This window comes from Rattus norvegicus, chromosome 1 (genome assembly GCF_021556685.1).
Source record: "Rattus norvegicus strain SHRSP/BbbUtx chromosome 1, alternate assembly SHRSP_T2T, whole genome shotgun sequence".
NCBI lineage: Eukaryota > Metazoa > Chordata > Mammalia > Rodentia > Muridae > Rattus > Rattus norvegicus.
Window position 1 is genome coordinate 186,553,385 of NC_141534.1, and position 15,998 is coordinate 186,569,382.

General features: G+C 42.0%; 1 non-coding gene across 1 annotated transcript; it reads right to left on the reverse strand.

Moving 5' to 3' along the window:
* Positions 1–983: 983 nt before the first annotated feature.
* LOC120100417 (small nucleolar RNA SNORA17) lies at positions 984–1,114 on the reverse strand. Its single transcript, XR_015655948.1, has one exon. It is a non-coding gene; the product is annotated as a small nucleolar RNA SNORA17 (small nucleolar RNA).
* Positions 1,115–15,998: the final 14,884 nt, after the last annotated feature.

Below are 15,998 nucleotides of genomic sequence, written 5' to 3' on the forward strand. Positions count from 1 at the left end.
ACCACTGTTTATTATTTAAACAGAAACTCAAACAGGGAAGGAATCTGGAGGCAGGAACTGCTGCAGAACTGAGAAAGGAATGCAGGACCAGCTCTCCTGCTCTCATGACCTCCTGCCTGCCACAGGTGAGGGGAGGGAATCTCTCCCTCAGTGACTCCACAGCACAGCAGACAAGAGACAGGGCCCACTCCCCCATGCTCGTGCCCTCAGGGACTTTCTGACCAGCAACCAGGGCTAACTCAACTGTGCTTCCTGGGCTACTGTGCTTTCTGTATAACATATGGGTCCACTCTCCAGAGTACCAGAGTACCGCAGCTGGCTAGGGGCAACGTCAGCTCTCCTGTTCTTATACTCCCAGGGTCAGCTATCTCAAGATACCCAGACAAAGGATGAGGCCAGTTCTGCACAGCACTCAGACATCAACATGTCCCCTGATCCAGCCCAGACCAGGGACACATGCCTGACCTTTGGTGGTAACTGATCCCTGCTGCTGTAGGGCCACAGACCCAGACATGGTCCCTGGTGGCAACACGGGCCGTGTCCAAGATAGCGCATCACCAGCTACGCTAACAGGCTGTTCCTCACTACAGTTAGGTCTCCAGTTCTGCCTCTCTTCACTGTGCCCACATCTTTCTGTTTCTCTTTCTCTTCCATTTCTCTACCAATTACTTGCTCTTCTTAGAGGTACCCAGAGTCTGAGTGTCTTGGGTCATCTCAAGAGTGCTATGCTCCACCTGTGCATTATGACACAAGGCAGGGGTCAGCTTGAGCGGTCTGCCGTGGCCTGAGTGTGCTGGACTGCTGGTCATCTCAGGCTAGCTCCCTGTCTGTGCCTAACACTGCCACACTGATAGTCATCTTGGATTTGCTTTTTTTCCCTCTTTTCTCCTTCCTTTCTTTCTTCCTTCCTTTCTTTCCTTCCTTCCTTCCTTCTTTCTTCCTTCCTTCCTTCCTTCCTTCCTTCCTTCCTTTCTTTTTCAAGGAGCATTAGGCTACTAATCTATTCAGATGTTCACAGGTCGGAACATTGAACATAGACATAGTCTCTCCTCTCTGCCACCTACTGACACACACGTGACACAGCAGCCACACCTGCAGTTTCTCTAGGGGCAGTCCTGATCATGATTTTTGGGAGAAAACACTCAGTCTTTTGCTATTAAGTATGAATTCAGCTTCAAAGCCCTTGAAGAACTTGAGGAACTTTTTTTCCACTTCAAGCTTATTGAGTGTTTTATTATAAGGGTGTTGAAGTTTTCTCCATGGTCTATTCATCTGTTTGTGTTTTATTCCTGTTTCACTAATGTGGCATATTTCATTTTTGACCTTCATGTGCTAAACCAACCTAGTATTTCTGGGACAAGTTTCCTTTGGTTATAGTATAAATCCTTTTCAGATATTGCTGGATTGTTTTGTAGCATTTGTTTTCAAAGATTTCCATCTACATATTGTTTGTTTATAAATCTGTACAATTTCTTTTGTGGCAGTAATAAAGTTGAACAGTTGGACCAAGGCCCCATGGTACATTGAGTCTGAAGCATTGACTATGGAGCCTTGTATAGAAGTGTCTAGCTAACACTTCTTATAGAACATAAGCTTTTCCAGGAATACATACATTGTCTAACTGCAGATATGTTTATGTTTAATGAGCATCTACTATCTTGAACCATATGAAATTGTAATTTGTTTAGGTCAAGTATGTCCAGATATAAACACCTGATCGTGTCAACACAATACAGTTTGACAATGATGTGACATGAGCACAGTATAGGTTGTATTCTCAGGAGCTCTTCAAAAGGGAAGGCAGTTGTATGTACACACAGATAAAACACATGGACATGCACACAACACAAACATGAGCACACACACGAATGCACAAACACAGACAACCCTTTGATGTCAATGAATGTCACCATTTCTATTATTGAGATAAGAGCTGAGCATTGCAGGAACGCAGACCACTGTGTGATTATTTTCTATTTGTGGGAGTGAGGCAAGGAGCTGATGGGTAGAGAGGCCTCCAGAAAAGTGTCTGTGTTGTGCATGCTGCACAATAAGCTGCACTTAATAGGATTTATAGGATTCCATCATGTAAAGAGGGCATTTCCAGAACCTTCCTTGTATATGTGGGATTGATACTGAACTTGAATGAAGATATTACATCATTTCCCTTCAAAGAGCATTGTAACAGACAGGGTTGGAATATGTTCCCACGAATACAGGATTTAAAATATAAAATCAGCCCACCCCCCCTAATTCTGTAACTGAAAACATCACGGGAACTGTGGTCTACTGAAAGTCACAGAACTTCCTGCCTCTTCGATATGATGAAGCTGGATGATGAGAAAGTAAGAAACTGTGATGTTTGGTACCCTCTGCTTCTAGAATAAGAACTGAATTCCCATCAGTTGCATGCATGCCACACCTGTCTAAGCAATTCTAAAAGCCTTTAAGGAAAACATTAAAAATCTGCTTTAGATGGAAATGACCCACAATTCCAGCCCAGGTCCTTTCTCATGTCATCTCACTTCATCCAATATTTATCAGGGTGACATACAGGTATTGGGACTGGGTTGTTGTAGGACTTTTGGGGTTGGTATAAATGAACATCGGTTTAACCCAGTTAGGGGGCCAGACAAAGAAATAGGACCATCAGTTTTAACAGTGCATCAGTGTGTTTATCTGACTCACTTGCAAGAGTATTGGTAAGGGGTTATTTAGAGGAGCATTGGGGGCTCAAAAGCAGCTACATCATCAAAATCCCCATTCTAGTTAAATAGTCCATGAAAGTGCATCTCGAGAGCACTGTCCAAATTGTAGGTAGCCCTGATGGTCAGAGAATCTCCTATCTCAAGCAGTTATCACTGTTTGTGTAGCTTGGCTCTTGTAACCTGAAGCAGCTTCCTGAAGGAAGCTTGTAGGTTTCATCTGCTTCCTGAGTCTTCTGAATGTCTCTCTTGCCTGGGAGATGTTTCAACTAGAAGAAATAGGTACATAATACCCATCATTGTAGATTGCTGGGCAAATCAGACCCTTGGACTGTCAATGATGCCTTTCTGTCACTATGACAACCCAAAATGTTCTCCGCATTCCTATGTAACTCCTGTGAGGATTACTGTTTCTTATAGAAAACACAATGACTGGCAAACAGTCATTGCTCTGCTGAGTAATGTCAGCTGCTCACTCAAACACTCTGGGCTCTGTTTCTCTTTTACTCATTGTCACTATAGTGAGTATTTATTTGTAATTAATATTTTAAATACATTTTGATGATTTCATGTGTATAAATGTAATATGTGACATACAATATATAATATGCAATATATAGCATGTAATGTGTGATATGACATGTAATATGTGATGTGCAGTGTGCAATGTATGACATGTAATATGTAACATATATTATCATGTACAAGATACCATATATATGTTATACATATTTATGGTATATACATATACATTTATATGGTATCTTATAATATATACTCTTATAATAAATAATGATGTATATTGTATGTAATATGTAATATATAATGTAATGTAAGGTGTATAATATACTTACACATACACATATATATATATACCATATACATATATACATACACATATACACATAACATATACATACACATATACATGGTATCATGCTCATGTCCCTCCAGAACTTCCCCATTCTGCTTCCCTCAGAGCTCCCCAAAATATACCTTCTAACTTTCATTTCTTTGCTTTTTTTTAAAAAATATAACCCATTGAGTCTAATCACTGCTGCCTTCATGAGCATGGGCAACCTACCAGAGGCCACATTCCCAAAGAAAAATTTATTTCTTCTCGCTGAGGCCATTTATTCTCAATAGCTCCTTAGCTTGAAGTAGAAACTCATGAGCTCTTCCTCCTTCTCTGCTGGAATCACTGGCAGGTTTGTCTTCATTGGTGTGGGCCTTGGCCAAAGCTTCTATGAGGTCACAAGTGCATCAGCCATGTGCTATCCAGAGGACTGTGCTGGAATTACAGGTATGGACAGCCAACCCCAGAACGATGGCAATAGTTTAAAGAAAGTACAACAAAAACAATCTCAAACAACTCGCCTCATCCACACCTCATGTTTCCCACAGCAGAAATCAAATGTATGTTATTAGACAGAGAGGGTGTGCTTAGTCGTAGAATCATTAAAAATGTAACAGATCTGAAACAATATTCTGTTTACTTGATTTCAGCATAAATCTGGGGAGTTGAATAAAAACATAATTGTAATAATCACTTAATTTTAGACTAGTGGCAACCACTCCTTTTGGTATATGGGAAACATATGAGTTTTGGTTAAGTAACTTTTCTGTTTGTCAGCTACTACATCAATCCACTGCCTGAACTTCTCAGTTCATTCACTGTAATGCAATCGTCCCCCTTTCACAGGTGAGGAGGCAGGAGCACCAGGGTGGTTGTATCTCTTATCCATGGTCATCCTTCCAGGAAGAATCAATCTTCAAAACAAGGCTCCAAGATGAGTCTTACTTTGGAAGGAAAGGATTATTTTAGCTCATAGTAATCTTTTAATCACAAAAAAACTTTGAAGGTCCCACTTAAGAAGGTATCTATCAGAGCAACACGTGAGGTGGTCCGGCTAGAAGGAAAATTCAAATACTGACTGAGAGGTGCTTGGGAAATAGCTGAAAAGACAAGTCTGCTCTCTAATAATTTGAAAATAGAGTCAGGCTGGGGGCTAGAAACTAGGAGAGCTGAGGTGGAGCAATGAAGAGTGGTCAGAACAGAATGTTTACCCCACCCTCGTGTGTGTGTGTGTGTGTGTGTGTGTGTGTGTGTGTGTGTGTGTGTGTGTTCACGAACATCCTATACTTACCTCTCTGGCATCCCTTGCTGCCTGAACTAGATGCAGAAACGGGATACTCATCGAGAGGAAGAGTGGTATATTAATTACTTTTCTCTGTGCTATGACCATATATCTCACAATAGCAACTTCAAGAAAGAAGGGTGGCATATTGGGGTTCCCAGTTTAAGGTAATGTTGTCCATCATGGCACCAGGAGCTAAAGTGGCTGGTCACATTACATCTGCAGTCAGGAAGCCAGAGCAAGGCAGTTGGGGAGGATATGCTCAGCTCTGTCTGTAATCTAGTTAAGTTGACAGTAACAGTTAACCACACTCAGAACCAAAGTAGGATTTTCTGTCTCCAGTGTGATAGCTGTAAGGGCATGATCTGTTGTGGATGGTTCCAGATGAAAAGTCCTATAAATATGAGAATCGTGCTTCAGTGCTGCCTGAAAGCCCTAAACCCTTGTTTCTTTAAATATTCCTGGAATTACCATCTCATCTCAAATTGGTGACATTTGCTGTTGGCCTTTGAGCCACATGGGGGCTGCTCTGTTCTATGCACTAATGGTTGCAGGCCATTCCCAGGATGGCCTATGTTGGGTGTTTCGGTCCTTATATTGTTCCTGTGATGTTGCTTTAGGAAGATATGCTTCTGTTCACTGGTACAGAATCTCCACTTTTCTGAATTAATACTTTTGTTTTGTGCTTTCCTTATGCTGAGCAGTGTCTATTGTTCAAGATTTATCAATTTTCTTTGGGAACCTAGGCCTTGGCACATATGTATTCCCCCATGTGAAACACTCACTCATCTCCCCTCTCTGTGCCTGGCTAACTCATCATCCAGGTCTCAGCTAAGTCATCACTTCATCCTGGGTTGAATAAAGTGGGTCCTTGACACTCTCATCTCAGCTGTGACTACCATCACCCAGACTCATCACTCCAAATGGCCACTGTGCTGTTAGCCGCTTCCAAGTGCATGCTGGGAGGGAGTCACCGTCATCAATCCAGAAACTCTGGTTTTTACAGTTCTTTTTCTTTCTTCATTTTGGTATTTTTTGAGATAGAATCTCACTACGCTTCCCAGTAGAGCCTCAAACCCTAAATCTTTTGTTTGGTTTTGGTTCCTGAACAGCCCCATCAGTTATTGTAAGTATTGTCATTCCTTGTTTAAATATAGAGGTAAAAAATCTCAAAATGAAATTATCAAAAGACAATTTGACTTTTCTCACATGCAGTGGGTGGTGCTCGCCTCACCTCATTTACTGAAACTAGAAATTTATTATTTTCTAACTGAAGCTGTTCTCTGGACAGGAAACTACCCACTCTTCTGAGCTATCAGAAACTACCTTCTGTTGGCATGTATTTACTTCTGGGAGGTTAATCAGGTCATTTGATTGTAGCTAAGTATTCAAACAGACCCGTTTCTCCTTAGTTTCCATCCACAGAAATTCTGGTCAAGTTGGAGTCTAGAAGGAACAGATTAGCATACTGAGTACTCCATCCTTTTAAAAGAAAGGCTTATGTTAATTACACCAAACAAAAGTAAGGACCATCACCCAAATCTTTGGTGAAATTAAGCAAGCTTTATTTTTTATTTTTTGTCAGACAGTGATATCTCCCTAAAGTAAGGTTTGAGAAAATAACATTGAATATAGGAAAAATGGGGTTTATTTAGTCCTCCAAAACTGCAAGGCCATAGAGTTTCCAAGGAGTTTTGGTTATCTAGGAACTTGGCTGAACATTTAAAAGTTATTTGGTACAACATCTTATCTTATCAGGGTGTAAGTTAGCATGTTGGGGTATGGAACATGTCAAATTTTAGAAAATAGGTCGAGACCTGGTCTAATCCCAGTTTTACAGGAAATGGGAATGAGTTTATTTTGATTTTGTAGCAAGATGTCTTAATCGTAAGATAGAGTCAGGGTGGTCAATCATTCCCCCCTTGTCTTATGTGTCCCTTTCAAATTCTTCCTGGGGAATGGTCATTTATATCTGTTGGATGGGCTGATAATGTAGGCAGAGGACAAGAATCTTAGCATTTTCTATTTGGTGAGAAACAAAATTTGAATCATTTCTAGGGTCTGTCTAATTAAATCTGATTGGTTAGCATAGAAGAATAGATTTTTTTTTCATAAAGCTATCCTCTTTGTTCTGCATAAATCAGGCTGAGTGCTATATCATATTGTAGAACTATTTTAGCTAACTCGCTGCTGATAGATTTTGGTCTATTTGGTTTTTTTTTAATGTGTACCTTTTTGGCAATGAGGGAGTCTGGTAATGCCAACAGGCATTATATATATAACACGTTGTTCCCTTTGCCAAGGAGTCTCCTTTGGACTTAACATTCCAGCCTTTGTTGAGAATAGGGGCCAATGTATTTTCTTCATTACTTCCTACTGAAATGAGGGCACTGACGTCAGGGCCCAGGAAGTCAGGAATATTAGCCAAAGGCTGACAGGAATTCTGGCAATGGGACATTCATCAGAAGCATCTGGTTCACATACCCAGCTGAAGAGAAAGCGAGCAGTCGTGTTGGCTAGACTGGTTTATCAGCTTTCAGCTGGTCAGCACCTATAGCTGTTTGGAGTGTTTGCAGTCCACTACTGATTCCTGGAGGGTGCCTACCAGTCGAGTGGAAATCTGCAGAGACAGATAGAGAATAGGGGCAGATGTTAAAGTTAAGGGACTTAAAGCAGAAATCTTACATTTGGAATTTCCGACCCCTCCCCCTTCTCCCCCCCCCCCCCCCCCCGTCCGAGGACCAGGCAATAAACAGGGAAATGTAGGTTGTCGGTTGACATGACAGGAATACTTACCTGCAGTCTGTTTGACCTGTGGCAGGGAGATTCAAGTTGCAGTTCCCTAAAATGTGTATGAATCCTTAAGTTTACAAAAAGGTAAAAGTTTTAGATACATTAGCATTAGTATTGTTTGTAATCCGAATTGAAATTCATATTAGAAAAGAGAGAGAGAAAAAAAAGCAGCTAACAGGCTCCTCTGAAAGATGGGGGGTAGATTAGTGCCTTCGAGTTATAGCAAAAGCTATGGTTGTGGGTTATGATCGTTCTTTTCTCTGTCCAGAGGGCTGCAACTATACATTGGATAGAGATGTCTTTAGCATCATGAGAAGCTTATTTAGCTCTATTCTTAGAAAACAATCAAGGACATTTGAACTCTTGAGCTTGTGATTGATATTTTTATCAGAATTCCATCGATCAATGTTTTTAATCTCTGAAATTTTGAAATTTCAATATAATAATAGTTTAGAGTAACTTGTATTTGTATACCTTAAATTATTTTTGGACCTTTACAATTTAAGTTTTTATATTCTCAGACTTTTATAACTTGTATTTCAGAATATTTTTCTTAGACTTTCAGAACTTAATATATATTTAAAACCTTTTTTAATCCAGTCATTTACTTTGGGACAGTGAAAGGCACCCTGCTTCCTCATTGAGTTAAGATTAGAAACTCTGGTGACCCTGAAAGGACGGTAGACATTTCACTTGGCTCCCGGATACCAGGCCCTTGTCATTAGCCGCAGCCTTCCATAGATTTGTGGCCATCAGTCACATAGGGGCAATGCCCCAAGCCTTTCCACAGGTAGAGGATGTGACCACAGGTCAAGTAGGCTCAAGACAGATCTCCATTCTAATGAGGTACCTAAAGGCCTGGGGGTTTAGCCAATAAGCTTTCCTTCTTAGATACTCCTGAGAAGTGGGGTACAATTTTACTCATTTACCTTCCACCATGACAATAAATGTCTTAAAACCATGGACTTCCTCTTTTCATCAGGATCCTCCGTGGAGAGCCACTGGCTAATCTCCCATAGAAGGTCTCTCTGTGCTCCCAGCCACAGCAGCCCCCAAGCCAAAGCATCACGCTGTCAAGCCAAGGACTCCCCATAGGGACCAACCGAAGCTCCCCTCTTTTCCTCCTCTGTACAGAGCTAGATCCAGCCCGCAGGCCCCCACTCCATTCTCAGCTCTTCTGCAGCATCCAAGGGCACTTGAATGCCCAAGAGCCGGAGAACAAGACGGCTCCAGCCTTGATGCTGGCTGGGGACCCCTGAGTCCAGCTCTGGCTGTCCTGTGCCTCTGGCTGTCCTGCGCCTCGGACTGGGCTTCCTCATCCCTGCAGCGGGGTCCCGCTTCCCTACATCCTGACACCTGCCCATCGAAGGTGTGGGGTAAGCGCGGTCAACTTCCTGTGTCCTGCCTCCCGGAGCAGCAGTGTCCAGTGGTAGAGCGGACTCAGGACCCCACTAACCCTACAATTTACCATGAGACACAGGAGGATGATTGCAAGAGAGCAGTCATTGCAAAGCAAGTTTCTTTAAATTGTAAAAGTTGCACCTGTTTATCTTTTATTATGAAGCCTGCTAGTAAGGCAAATATGTCTGTGAGTTTGCCATTGACATTAGGAGGCCTAATAACTCTATAAAAGCAAGACCTGATTCTCATATATAAAATGCATTAAGCAGCAACTATTGTCAAAATTAACACCACCAGAGAACCTAGAAGGATAAGTTATAGCAGGAAGTACAATCCAAATGAACTCTCAATGAAAATCACAGAAACTGCCCAGCTACCTGGATGATTACCCCAGTAGGCTCCAGGGTTAGTTCGTCGGTGGCAGAGGATCATCTTTGACTGTCACACAGGACAGCACTGCGTCTTCAGCTGCTGCACAGGCCAGCATAGTCCTTCAGCTTCCAGACCCAGTCAGAGAGATTTTCCTGTGGTTGAGGAACTTGGGAAAATTGGCCAACTTTGACTTAGGCAGAGTTAGGGCAGTGAACCCAACAGTGTCTATGGTTTGTGCATGGCCTTGGACCCAGATGAAGCATCAGGCAGTTTTCCAAATGGTTAGTGTCCTCACAATCCAGATTTACGCTCCATCTGAGTTCTTTGGAGACATTAGGGTCGCCTCTAGGAGTTGGTATCTCTGTCTGTCATAGCAAGTTTTTTCCATTAGACATTTTAAATGCCATATTTAGCAGATCTCTGTAAAGTCTTGAGGGCCATCTATGCACTTTACTTGTTTTGGGTAATTTGCTTTAGTCCTAACCCTGAACACATACACAGGAGGCTAAACAAAGCTAATTCCTGTAAATAAGTTACATTCATACCTAGTATGACTACACACATAGTTCTGAACATATTAAAGAATTTGATCATTTATAAGGTGACTATTAACTTGCAGTCTTATTTTATTTACTTATTTGTTTATTGCTGTTTTATTTTGCTGTATTTTTTCTGTCATGAAATCAGGTGGTGCATCTGTCATTCCACAGACAGGAAACTTTGAAATAAGTGTGCTTGGCTATAGAGAATGGGGAGCCATAACCCAACTCCAGAGCCAGCTTTTCAATAAAGCAGAAAAGCATAACGCAATGTTTCAATATGATCCATATCTAAAAGACACGGTAATTCCTGCTAATTTGAATTCAGTGACTAGGGGGAGGGACCAGAGCAACCTGAGGACAGAGAAAGCAGCTGTGGCCAGTGGCCAAAGTGGTCATAGTGCTAGTCAGTAGCCCTTCCCTCCCCCTCACACACACTTGGGTCCTGGTTTTCTTCCCTGCTGCTGCCTTTGAGTGCTTGCCTGCACCCTACTGATTCCCTATCCACTGTAGTTTTCCATGCAGTACTTTATCCCAGCTAACACCTAGTGCAGACCAAGATAAAACAAGGTTTGGGGTCTGGATGGGTCCCTATGGCAGCTGCAGTAGCAGGGCATGTTGGTGGGAGGTAGTGGTAGACAGTTTAAAGAGACAGATACAGCAAAACATGAAATCAATAACAAACACAAAAGGTTCAATGGACAGACTGAGTCAGCAAAAACAAAACTAACAAGCTTAGGTAGAATGTAGAATGTTCACTTAGTCAAAAGAAACCAATCGAAACCAAAACATGTGGCAGCCCCTTTCTTTCATACATTTAACTGGCTTTGACAAATTTCTTTCTCCAACCCCAGTATCCAAGAACCAGGCAGACAGAGAGATATTTTCACTAGTAACCTGGTCAGGAGACAAACAAAAAACAGAACAAACACAGGGGACCAAGAACCAGGTGCCAAAATCCAGATGGGCAGTGTAATGTCTTGCTGGAGCCCTGGACAATGTTTGTGTACCTTGTCAAGTACCTCTCTATGCCCCAGATGGGATCTCACCAGAAACAGTAACAGATGTCGTAGAAGGAGATTTCTTCTATGACTTACCAATAGAGGCCTCCTCAGACACTTGTTTGCTGGTTTCTTTTGAGTGTGACAGTTCACTCCAACTATCTACGAAAACAGAAGTATGCCTTGGAACATCTTCAAGATGCATATCTGCTGAGGCAGTATTCTGGTTCTGGAGTCCTGGAGTGAAGGTCTGTCTTCAGACTTTGGGTTGGGGTCTTGATCTTGCTGGGATCTCTAATTGTTGATTCCATTGAACAAGAATAAAGACATTACCCACAGTCTTCAGTAAAATTAAGCAAGCTTTAATTTCTCTCAGACAAGGCTATGTCCCTGATGTAGGGTTTGAGAAAATAGCATTGACTGAAAGGCTAAGAGGTTACCAAGGGTTTTTAGTTATGTAGGAACATGGCTGAACATGTCAAAATTATTTAGCACAACATCTTATCCAATCATGGTGTAGGTTATTGTCTTAGTTATAATTTCTATTGCTGTGAAGAGACACAGTGACCGTGGCAAGTCTTTTTTTTTTTTAATTAACTTGAGTATTTCTTATATACATTTCGAATGTTATTCCCTTTCCCGGTTTCCGGGCAAACATCCCCCTCCCCCCTCCCCTTCCTTATGGGTGTTCCCCTCCCAACCCTCCCCCCATTGCCGCCCTCCCCCCATAGACTAGTTCACTGGGGGTTCAGTCTTAGCAGGACCCAGGGCTTCCCCTTCCACTGGTGCTCTTACTAGGATATTCATTGCTACATATGGGGTCAGAGTCCAGGGTCAGTCCATGTATAGTCTTTAGGTAGTGGCTTAGTCCCTGGAAGCTCTGGTTGCTTGGCATTGTTGTACTTTTGGGGTCTCGAGCCCCTTCAAGCTCTTCCAGTTCTTTCTCTGATTCCTTCAACAGGGGACCTATTCTCAGTTCAGTGGTTTGCTGCTGGCATTCGCCTCTGTATTTGCTGTATTCTGGCTGTGTCTCTCAGGAGCGATCTACATCCGGCTCCTGTTGGTCTGCACTTCTTTGCTTCATCCATCTTGTCTAATTGGGTGGCTGTATATGTATGGGCCACATGTGGGGCAGGCTCTGAATGGGTGTTCCTTCAGTCTCTGTTTTAATCTTTGCCTCTCCCTTCCCTGCCAAGGGTATTCTTTTTCCTCATTTAAAGAAGGAGTGAAGCATTCACATTTTGATCATCCGTCTTGAGTTTCGTTTGTTCTAGGGATCTAGGGTAATTCAAGCATTTGGGCTAATAGCCACTTATCAATGAGTGCATACCATGTATGTCTTTCTGTGATTGGGTTAGCTCACTCAGGATGATATTTTCCAGTTCCAACCATTTGCCTACGAATTTCATAAACTCGTTGTTTTTGATAGCTGAGTAATATTCCATTGTGTAGATGTACCACATTTTCTGTATCCATTCCTCTGTTGAAGGGCATCTGGGTTCTTTCCATTTTCTGGCTATTATAAATAAGGCTGCGATGAACATAGTGGAGCACGTGTCTCTTTTATATGTTGAGGCATCTTTTGGGTATATGCCCAAGAGAGGTATAGCTGGATCCTCAGGCAGTTCAATGTCCAATTTTCTGAGGAACCTCCAGACTGATTTCCAGAATGGTTTTACCAGTCTGCAATCCCACCAACAATGGAGGAGTGTTCCTCTTTCTCCACATCCTCGCCAGCATCTGCTGTCACCTGAGTTTTTGATCTTAGCCATTCTCACTGGTGTGAGGTGAAATCTCAGGGTTGTTTTGATTTGCATTTCCCTTATGACTAAAGATGTTGAACATTTCTTTAGGTGTTTCTCAGCCATTCGGCATTCCTCAGCTGTGAATTCTTTGTTTAGCTCTGAACCCCATTTTTAATAGGGTTATTTGTTTCCCTGCGGTCTAACTTCTTGAGTTCTTTGTATATTTTGGATACCGTGGCAAGTCTTATAAAGGAAAATATTTAATTTGGGCTGGATTATAGTTTAGAGACTTAGTCCATTATTGTCATGGAGGGAAGCTTGGTGACACAGAAGCAGACATAGTGTTAAGTTGTAGCTGAGAGTTCCACATCTGGATCAGCAGGCAGCAGGAAAGGCAAGTGAGTCACTGGGCCTGGCTTAAGCTTCTGAGACCTCAAAGTCTACCCCCTAGTAGCACAACTTCTCCACAAAGGTCACAACTCCTAATAGTGCATCTCCTTATGGGCCTATGAGCACCATTTTTAATCAAACCACCACTGGGGTGGAAAATGTCAAATTCCAGAAATTGGGTCAAGACTTGCTCTAATTCAAGTTCTACAGAAAACAGAAGTTAACCTATCTTGACCTTGTAATGAGATGCCTTTTACAATGAAGATGGAGTCAGGCTGGTCCATTACTTATCCCACCATGTTTTCTGATTGCAGTTTACAGAATGAAGGTTTGTTACAGAGTATAATTTGTCATAGTTTATGATGTATTGGTTGCTCCTGAAAACTCTGAATTGGGAACTGACCTTGGGTGCTGGCTCTGCACCCAATCTTATAACTTGTGGAGGGAGCCTGACTCCCAGGTGCTCTGAAAAAACCCAGGATCACAGGTGAGACCACATCTGTCCCAACACCTGGAATAACTTGGAACCCCAGTATCCAGGGAGACAGGAACCTCCACCAGGCCAGTGGCCTGGGTTTCTTCTGGTTTGAATCTGCACCTGGAACAGACCTGGGGTGCTGGTTTGCACCCATTCCTACAACTTCCAGAGGGACCCTGACTCTCGGGTGCTCTGAAACTCCCAGGATCACCCAGGATGACACACCCAGGATAACAGGATCACAGGATCACAGAAGAAGCTCGACTCTCAGGGGATCAGACACACCCAGGAGCTCTGACACACTCAAGATCACAGTTGAGGCCACATCTTTCCCAACACCCAGCACAACAGGAACAAGGGAAATACAAACCCCTGCCTAGCCAGAGGCATGGGTTCCTTCCAGCTTGCATCTGTGCCTAGAGCATACCCAGGGCTCTGGCTCCCCACCGACTCCTGTAACACCCAGAGAAAGCTTGACTCCTAGGAGTTCTGACACAACAGGAACTCAGGAGCTTGTTCACACCAAGATTTCAGGATCCCAGAGATAACTTGATTCCCAGGAACTCTGACACACCCAAGATCTCAGGATCACATAGACAGCTGGACTTCAAGGAGTTCTGATACAACCAGGATCACAAGAGGAACAGGCTCCAGTCAGAGACAGCAAGGGCAGGTGGCACTAGAGATAGCCAGATGACAAGAGGTAAGTACAAGAACATAAACAACAGAAACCAAGACTACTTGGCATCATCAGAACCCAGTTCTTTCACTACAGCAAGTTCTGGATACCCAATCACACAAGAAAAGCAAGATCCAGATTTAAAAATCACATGTCATGATGATGATAAAGGACTTTAAGAAGGATGTAAATAACTCCCTTAAAGAAATACAGGCAAATACAGGTAAATGGTTAGAAACCCTTAAAGCGGAACCCAAAAATTCCTTAAAGGATTACAGGAAAACACAAACAGGTGAAGGAGTAGAACAAAACCACCCAGGATCTAAAAATGGAAATAGAAACAATAGAGAAAGCACAAAGGGAGACAACTCTGGAGATCAAAAACCCAGGAAAGAGATCAGGAGTCATAGATGTTAGCACCACCAACAGAATTCAAGAGATTGAAGAGGGAATCTCAGGGGCAGAAGGTACCATACAAAGCATTGACACAATAGTCAAAGAATGCAAAATCCAAAAAACTCCTAACCCAAAAGATTCAGGAAATCCAGGACACAATGAGAAGATCAAACCTAAGGATACTAGGTATAGAAGAGAGCGAAGATTCCCAACTTAAAGGGCCAGTAATATCTTCAACAAAATTATAGAAGAAAACTTCCCTAACCTAAAGAATGAGATGCCCATGCACATACAAGAAGCCTACAGCCAAATAGACTGGACCAGAAAAGAAATTCCTCTGTCACATAATAATCAAAACACCAAATACACAAAACAAAGAAAGAATATTAAAAGGGAAAAAGTCAAGTAACATATAAAGGCAGACCTATGAGAAGTACCAGATTTCTCACCAGAGACTCTAATAGCCAGAAAATCCTGGGCAGATGTCATACAGACTCCAAGAGAACACAAATGCCAGCCCAGGCTACTATACCAACAAAACTCTCAATTAACATAGATGGAGAAACCAAGATATTCCATGACAAAACCAAATTTACACAATATCTTTCCACAAATCTAGCCCTGCAAAGGGCAATAGATAGAAAATTCCAACACAGGGAGGGAAATTATACTCTAGAAAAAGCAAGAAAGTAATCTTCTTCAATAAACCCAAAAGAAGATAGCCACATAAATATAATTCCACCTCTAACAACAAAAATAATAGGAAGCAACAATCAGTTTTCCTTAACATCTCTTAACATTAATGGACTCAATTCCCTAATAAAAAGACATAGGTTAACAGACTGGATAGGTAAACAGTACCCAGCATTTTGCTGCACACAGGAAATGCACCTCATTGACAAAGACAAACACTACATCAGAGTAAAAGGCTGGAAAAAAAATTTCCAAGCAAATAGTCCCAAAAAACAAGCTGGAGTAGCCATTCTAATATGGAATAAAATTGACTTTCAACCAAAAATCATCAGAAAAGATAAGAAAGGACACTTCATACTTATCAAAGGAAAAAAATCTACCAAGATGAACTCTCATTTCTGAACATCTATGATCCAAATGCAAGAGCACCCACATTCATAAAAGAAACCTTTACCAAAACTCAAAGCACACACTGCATCTCACACAATAATAGTGGTAGACTACAACACCCCACTCTCATCAATAGGCAGATCATGGAAACAGAAACTAAACAGAGACACAGTGAAACTTACAGAAGTTATGAAGCAAATGAATTTCACAGATATCTATAGAACATTTCATCCTAAAACAATAGAATGTGCCTTCTTCTCAGCACCTCATGGTACCAT